Here is a 9,215-nt window from a genome sequence, read left to right as displayed (position 1 = left end):
ACCGACACGTAGATTTAGGGGATCGGAGTGTCACGTACCGACACAAGAGGATTAATGAATATGAGGGAGCGGAGTGTCACGTGCCGACACAAGTGAAATAAAGATAATGAATCTTGAAAGATGTTAATATACTCAATCTAATGAACATGATTCCCAAATGAGTATGGTATTGAGGCTTGAGTCCTCATGTGTGAACTTGATGGTATTCGTTAATGATATAGTGCTTGTTGTTGCTACATGTTGAGTATCATAGTTGATTTTATGATATTACTTGGTATATATTGATTTCTATTTTGAGTTGGCCGATGATATCTACTCAGTACCCGTGTTTTGTACTGACCCCTACTTTTATGTTCTCTTCTTGTTTATTTGTGGAGTGCAGCAAACGTTCTATCGTTTTCGACTCAACAGTAACTCAAACCAGTCTTACAACATCGGAAATTCAGGGTGAGCTAATGCTTCTAGCTTGGACTGGATCTTCTTCTTCAAGTCTTGATGCCTTGAACTTCCGGCATGGACTAGCTTCTTATGTATTTTTTTAGCTTCTTAGAATACTCTTAGTTTAGTAATTTGATTATAGATGTTCTTGTGATGATGACTTCCAGATTTTGGGAATAATAATAGTTATTGATTTTATTAATGAGTTTAAGTCTTCCGCATTACTTTATGTTGATATTACCTTGAAATGTTAAGGTTTAGATCGGTTGGTTCTCTCACATAGGAGGGTAAGTGTGGGTGCCAGTCGCGACCCGAATTTGGGTCATGAGAAACTTGGTATCAGAGCATTAGGTTCGTTGGTCTCATCACACAAGAACAGGTCTAGTAGAGTCTTAAGGAACGGTAGGGGGACGCCTTTACTTTTCCTTGAGAGGCTAAAAGACTTTAGGAAAATTTCACTCTTTCATTCTTTCTTTCGTGCTACTACTTGAGTCCAATTGGTATCTAGGCGATACGAATTGGTATCTGACCATCTTCACTCTCTTTCGCAGATGGTTAGAAATAGAGCAACAACTACGCCAACACCAACACCGGCCAGACAAGAAACAACTGAGCCAGCCACTGGGGCTGTGGCTCGAGGAAGAACAGCGGCAAGGGGCCGTGGTAGAGGTCGTGGGAGGACGTCCTCTAGGGGAAGAGGACGAGCACCTAGCCCATATGATACTACGGCAGTGACTCCTCCACCGACTGAGGAAGTGACAAGAGAGGGGGAGGATGGGGTGAATGAACAAGTGCAAAATGAGGAAATGCCACCCCAACCTACCCCAGAGATGATCAATCAGGTTCTGGCTTATCTTAGAGGGTTATCTGATCAAGGTCAGGCACCTCCAGTGTTTTATGCGCCAACCCCTCCGGTTTCAGAAGTACGACATGCAGCCACTATGGCTCCTCGTATGGAGGCCTCATTGGACATAGGCACATTTTCACGTCTGACTACTGGGCCTATAATGACAAATGATCAGCATGAACTTTTCAGTAAGTTCTTGAAATTGAAACCTCCGGTCTTCAAGGGTGCTGAATCGGAGGATGCTTATGATTTTCTAGTTGACTGTCACGAGCTACTACACAAGATGGGTATAGTAGAACGGTTTGGTGTGGAGTTTTTGACTTATCAGTTTCAAGGGAACGCCAAAATGTGGTGGCGGTCACATATCGAGTGTCAACCAATAGAGGCACCACCTATGACTTGGGCCTCATTCTCTAGCTTGTTTATGGAAAAGTATATCCCCCGAACTTTGAGGGATAGGAAAAGGGATGAGTTCTTGAGCCTAGAGCAAGGTAGGATGTCAGTCAATGCATATGAGTCTAAGTTCCGTGCATTATCCCGGCATTCCACCCAATTATGTTTCAGTCCCCAAGAGCGAAGTCGCCGGTTTGTGAAGGGGTTGAGGTAAGAATTGCGGATTTTGGCCTTACAGATAGCGGCAACGACAAAATCCTTCCAAGAGGTGGTAGACTTTGTGATAGAAGTGGAAGGAGTGATGCCAGACGACTTCACTATGACATCGACATCAAAAAGGTTTCGAAAGGGAGGTGAGTTTAATCGTACTTACACTAGAGGACAGGGTTCGGGAAGTTACTCAGTCCGACCAATTCAGTCTTCACTACATACTGTAGTTGGGGGACCACCTCAGACCGGTCAACACTTCTCCGAGAGACCTATGCTTGACTCCAGAAAGTGTTACGGATGTGGGGAGACTGGCATATTAGGAGAAATTGTCCAAAATAGAGTTACAGACCCCCAATAGCTAGAGGTAGAGGTGGTCATGGTAGAGGCCGTTTTTCTGGAGGGCGTGGTTGGTCGAGGAAATGGTGGTCACCAAAAAGGCCGAGGTGATGGGCAAACTGGAGCCACTACATCACAACATGGTAGGGGCAACGGACAGACGAACAATAGGGCCCATTGTTACGCTTTCCCTGGGCGGTCTGAAGCGGAGGCATCTGATGCTGTCATCACAGGTAATCTTTTGGTTTGTGATTGCATGGCTTCTGTATTATTTGATCCCAGATCCACATTTTCTTATGTATCTTCCGCATTTGCTAATGGTCTTAATTTACATTGTGAATTGCTTGACATACCTATTCGTGTTTCTACTCCGGTGGGTGAGTCTGTGATAGTTGAAAAGGTGTATAGGTCTTGTCTTGTAACTTTTGTGGGGAGCAATACTTATGTAGACTTGGTTATCTTATAAATGGTTGATTTTGATGTAATTCTGGGTATGACTTGGCCTTCTCCGCAATTTGCGATCTTGGATTGTAATGCTAAAACGGTGACGTTAGCCAAGCCTGGGGCAGATCCGTTAGTGTGGGAGGGTGACTACACTTCCAATCCGGTGCGTATCATCTCCTTTCTTCGTGATAAGAAAATGGTTAGTAAATGGTGTTTAGCTTTCTTGGCACATCTCAAGGATGACACTACCCAAGTACCTTCGATTGAGTCGATTTCGGTAGTCCGCGAGTTTTTGGATGTGTTCCCTGCAGATCTTCCTGGTATGCCACCAGATAGGGATATTGACTTCTGTATCGATCTTGAACCGGGCACACGCCCCATTTCTATACCCCCTTATAGAATGGCTCCCGCAGAGTTAAGAGAGTTAAAGGCTCAACTTCAAGAGTTATTGAACAAATGCTTCATTAGACCCAGTGCATCCCCTTGGGGTGCTCCGGTTTTGTTTGTGAAGAAGAAGGATGGGAGTTTTCGAATGTGCATAGACTACATACAACTGAATAAGGTAACCATAAAGAACAAGTATCCTCTTCCTCGCATTGATGACTTGTTCGATCAGTTACAAGGTGCTTGCGTCTTCTCTAAGATTGACTTGAGATCCGGTTATCATCAGTTGAAAATACGGGCAACGGATGTGCCAAAGACTGCTTTTCGAACGAGGTATGGGCATTACGAATTTGTAGTGATGTCTTTTGGTCTTACGAATGCCCCTGCTGCGTTCATGAGCTTAATGAACGGGATTTTTAAGCCATATTTGGACCTCTTCGTGATCGTATTTATTGATGATATATTGGTATACTCAAAGAGTAAGAAGGAACATGAAGAGCATTTGAGAATGGTATTGGAAATGTTGAGGGAGAAAAAGCTTTATGCCAAGTTCTCTAAGTGTGAGTTTTGGCTAGATGCAGTGTCCTTCTTGGGGCACGTGGTTTCTAAAGAAGGAGTGATGGTGGATCCTTCTAAGATTGAGACAGTGAAGAATTAGGTAAGACCTACTAATGTGTCAGAAATAAGGAGCTTTGTTGGGTTAGCTAGCTACTACCGCCGATTCGTCAAGGGATTCTCTTCTATTGCTTCCCAACTGACGAACTTGACTAAGCAAAATGTTCCATTTGTATGGTCGGATGAGTGTGAGGAAAGCTTTCAGAAGCTCAAGACTTTGTTGACTACCGCACCTATCCTTACCTTGCCAGTAGAGGGTAAGAACTTCATTGTTTATTGTGATGCATCCTATTCTGGTTTGGGTGCAGTACTAATGCAAGAGAAGAGTGTGATTGCTTATGCTTCAAGGCAATTAAAGGTGCATGAACGTAACTATCCGACCCACGATTTGGAATTGGCTGCGGTGGTGTTTGCATTAAAGCAATGGAGACACTATTTATATGGGGTTAAGTGTGAGGTCTACACGGATCATCGTAGCCTTCAGTATGTCTTTACTCAGAAAGATTTGAACTTGAGGCAGAGGAGATGGATGGAACTACTGAAGGACTATGACATCACTATTTTGTTTCATCCGGGGAAGGCGAATGTTGTAGCGGATGCTCTAAGTAGAAAGGCGGGAAGCATGGGAAGTCTAGCCCACTTGCAAGCCTCTAGACGCCCATTAGCTAGAGAGGTTCAGACTCTAGCTAACGCCTTGATGAGATTAGAAGTAAATGAGAAGGGAGGATTGTTGGCTTGTGTGGAGTCAAGATCTTCCTTTCTTGACAAAATTAAGGGAAAATAGTTTGATGATGAGAAACTAAGGCGAATCCAAGATAAAGTATTGCGAGGGGAGGCTAAGGAAGCACAAATCGATGAGGAAGGTGTTTTGAGAATCAAGGGAAGGGTATGTGTACCCCGGTCGATGATTTGATCAACACTATTCTGAAAGAGGCTCATAGTTAAAGGTATTCTATACACCCGGGTGCAACCAAGATGTATCGTGACCTAAAGCAACACTTTTGGTGGAGTAGAATGAAGCGTGATGTTGTTGACTTTATTGCCAAGTGTCCAAACTGTTAACAAGTAAAGTATAAACACCAGAGGACCGGAGGAACACTTCAGAGAATGCCCATTCCTGAATGGAAGTGGGAGAGAATTGCAATGGACTTTGTGGTTGGTCTTCCCAAGACATTGGGAAAGTTTGATTCTATTTGGGTAATTGTTGATAGGTTAACTAAGTCTGCTCACTTCATTCCGGTCAAGGTGACTTACAATGCAGAGAAGTTAGCCAAACTTTACATCTCGGAAGTGGTGCGATTGCATGGGGTTCCACTATCCATCATATCAGATAGAGGTACGCAGTTTACTTCTAAGTTTTGGAAAACATTGCATGCGGAATTGGGTACTAGGTTGGACCTTAGTACTGCGTTCCATCCTCAGACCGATGGTCAGTCTGAGCGAACGATTCAAGTGTTGGAGGATATGCTTCGTGCATGTGTGATAGAGTTTGGTGGTCATTGGGATAGCTTCCTACCCTTAGCGGAGTTTTCATACAATAATAGCTATCACTCAAGCATTGATATGGCTCCATTTGAAGCATTGTATGGTAGGAGATGTAGGTCTCCCATTGGTTGGTTTGATGCGTTCGAGGTTAGACCTTAGGGTACTGATCTCTTGAGGGATTCGATGGAAAAAGTGAAGTCTATTCAAGAAAAGCTTCTAGCGGCGCAAAGTAGAAAAAAAGAATATGCAGATCGAAAGGTTAGAGACTTAGAGTTCATGGAGGGTGAACAAGTCTTGTTGAAAGTTTCACCAATGAAAGGGGTGATGCGGTTTGGTAAAAGGGGTAAACTAAGTCCAAGGTACATTGTACCATTTGAAGTACTTAAGCGAGTAGGGGAGGTGGCTTATGAGTTAGCCTTGCCTCCAGGGCTGTCCGAAGTACATCCGGTATTCCATGTGTCGATGTTGAAAAGATACCATGGGGATGGAAACTACATTATCCGTTGGGATTCAGTTTTGCTTAATGAGAACTTGTCTTATGAGGAGGAGCCTGTTGCTATTCTAGATAGAGAAGTTCGCAATTTGAGGTCAAGAGAGATTGCATCCATCAAGGTGCAATGGAAGAATCGACCGGTTGAAGAAGCCACTTGGGAGAAGGAGGCAGATATGCGAGAAAAATACCCACATCTGTTTACAGATTCAGGTACTCCTTTTCGCCCTTGTTTTCCTTCTTTTGATCGTTCGGGGACGAACGATGGGTAAATTGGTATCTATTGTAACGACCTGTTTAGTCCTTTTGAGCAGCAGATTTTATTCTGGAAAAACAGGCTGAGGCGACGGACCCAACGACGGACCGTCAGGGGCACGACGGACCGTCACAGGGTCTCGTTTCAAAATACTTAGAAAAACTGAAAATTGGGTACTGAAAATCAACTCTCTGAACTTCGTAACAAAATGGCAGGACGGACCGTCACAGGTGTGACGGACCGTCACAGACCCTTGGTGGAAATTTGGGTCTCTGAACTTTGCGACGACCTGCAGGACGGATCGTCGCAGGCACGACGGCCCGTCACAGGTTGTGCAATCCCAGTCCGGGTCGGATTTCTTGATACGTTTTAAGGGACGTTTTTGACTATTCTTGCCTTAATTATAAAGTTAGTGGGTTTATGTTAGTAAGTCTAATTACTTGGGGGTTAAAAGAAGTAACCTTAAGTTAATTAGTGGGGCATTATTGCCATCTTTTATTCTTAATTATATACTAATTAGGGTAAAAGAAAGAGGGTTGAATAAAGAAAATTAGAAAGAACAAAGAGAGGGAAAGAGAAACTAATTGAGAGAGGATCGAACGAGAAGAAGGAACAAAAGCCTTGGGAATTTCTTGCTTAATCATAAATCTTCGGTGGAGGTAGGTTATGGTTTTCATGCTTTCATAGTAAACTCTTAATAGAGAATGATATATATTGATAGTATTGTAAACCCTGCTATGTGCTTAATTGTATGCATGCATGAACGTGATTATATAATTGTGATTATATTAAGCATGATGAAGTTATTGAATCCCAAATCTTGATAAAAACCTAATCTCTTTTTAATGATGATGCCTTGGTAAGGGAGAAGGCTTGATGAACTAAAGTAATGAGATTGATGATGCCTTGGTGATAAAGAAGGCTTGATGAATTGATGGAAGGAGATTAGGGGATCGGGTGTCACGAACCGACACGTAGAATTAGGGGATCGGGTGTCACGAACCGACACGTAGAATTAGGGGATCGGGTGTCACGAACCGACACGTAGAATTAGGGGATAGGGTGTCACGAACCGACACGTAGAATTAGGGGATCGGGTGTCACGAACCAACACGTAGATTTAGGGGATCGGGTGTCACGAACCGACACGCAGAATTAGGGGATCAGGTGTCACGAACCGACACGTAGATTTAGGGGATCGGGTGTCACGAACCGACACGTAGATTTAGGGGATCGGAGTGTCACGTACCGACACAAGAGGATTAATGAATATGAGGGAGCGGAGTGTCACGTGCCGACACAAGAGAAATAAAGATAATGAATCTTGAAAGATGTTAATATACTCAATCTAATGAACATGATTCCCAAATGAGTATGGTATTGAGGCTTGAACCCTCATGTGTGAACTTGATGGTATTCGTTAATGATATAGTGCTTGTTGTTGCTACATGTTGAGTATCATAGTTGATTTTATGATATTACTTGGTATATATTGATTTCTATTTTGAGTTGGCCGATGATATCTACTCAGTACCCGTGTTTTGTACTGACCCCTACTTTTATGTTCTCTTCTTGTTTATTTATGGAGTGCAGCAAACGTGCCATCGTCTTCGACTCAACAGTAACTCAAGCCAGTCTTACTACATCGGAAATTCAGGGTGAGCTAATGCTTCTAGCTTGGACTGGATCTTCTTCTTCAAGTCTTGATGCCTTGAACTTCCGGCATGGACTAGCTTCTTATGTATTTTTTTAGCTTCTTAGAATACTCTTAGTTTAGTAATTTGATTATAGATGTTCTTGTGATGATGACTTCCAGATTTTGGGAATAATAATAGTTATTGATTTTATTAATGAGTTTAAGTCTTCCGCATTACTTTATGTTGATATTACCTTGAAATGTTAAGGTTTAGATCGGTTGGTTCGCTCACATAGGAGGGTAAGTGTGGGTGCCAGTCACGACCCGAATTTGGGTCGTGACACATTGATCTTAAATCCATTTGACAACATGGTTTGATCAAACTTTGCATGCCATTGTTTTGGTGCTTGTTTTAGCCCATAAAGTGACTATATAAAATTACACACTTTCTTTTCTTTACCAGGAACTACAAAACCCTCAGGTTGTTCTATGTAAATTTCCTCTTCAAGCTCTCCATTTAAGAAGGTTGTTTTCACATCCATTTAATGAATTTCAAGACCGTATACTGCAGCTAGTGCAATTAACATCCGAATTGATGTAATCCTAGTCACTGGCGAGTATGTGTAAAAATAATCAAGACCTTATTTTTGTCTAAAACCTTTGACAACAAGTCTTGCCTTATATTTTTCAATAGTTCCATCGTCTTTCATCTTCCTTTCAAAGATCCATTTTGAACCCAAGGGTTTGTTCCCTGGAGGAAGATCAACCAACTACCAAGTATGATCGCTTAAGATTGATTCAATTTCACTATTAACAGCCTCCTTCCAAGAGGTTGAGTCGCTAGACAACATTGCTTCCTTGAATGTTTGAGGCTCACTGTCAAGAAGAAATGTTACAAAATCTGATCCAAATGAAGTAGATGTCTATTGACGTTTAATGCGTCTTGGACTTTCTTCATTTTGTTCATTCTCTTTTGGTTCTTCTCTGGGTTGTTTAGATCCCCCACTAGATGACTCAAGTCTAGTTTTATACGGATAGATATGTTCAAAAATTTCAGCACTATCTGATTCCATTACCGTATTATTATGAATATCCAGATGTTCAGACTTATGAACCAAAAATCGACATGCCTTACTGTTTGTGGCATATCCAATGAATACACAATCCACAGTCTTAGGTCCTATTTTTACCCTCTTAGGTATAGGAACTTGGACTTTGGCTAGAAACCCCCACACTTTGAAATATTTCCCATTGGGTTTTCTACCTTTCCGTTTCTCATATGGAATTACATTTGTCTTTGAGTGAGGCACTCTGTTAAGTATCTGATTTGCTGTAAGGATAGCTTCCCCCCACAAGTTTTGTGGTAAACCTGAACTTATAAGTAATGCATTCATTATTTCTTCTAAAGTTCAGTTTTTTCTTTCTGCAATTCCATTAGACTAAGGAGTGTAGGGAGCAGTAGTTTGATGGATTATTCCATTTTCTAAAGATATTTCTGCAAATGGAGATTCATATTCTCCACATCTATCACTTCTGATCATTTTGATCTTTTTATCTAACTGATTTTTAACTTCAGTTTTATATTGCCTAAATGCATCTATTGCTTCATCCTTACTATTTAGCAAATAGACATAGCAATATCTAGTGCAATCGTTAATAAAAGTTATGAAATACTTTTTCC

This window comes from Solanum lycopersicum, chromosome 5 (genome assembly GCF_036512215.1).
Source record: "Solanum lycopersicum chromosome 5, SLM_r2.1".
NCBI lineage: Eukaryota > Viridiplantae > Streptophyta > Magnoliopsida > Solanales > Solanaceae > Solanum > Solanum lycopersicum.
The sequence above is the reverse complement of the archived record's forward strand: the minus strand, read 5'-3'. Positions refer to the sequence as shown.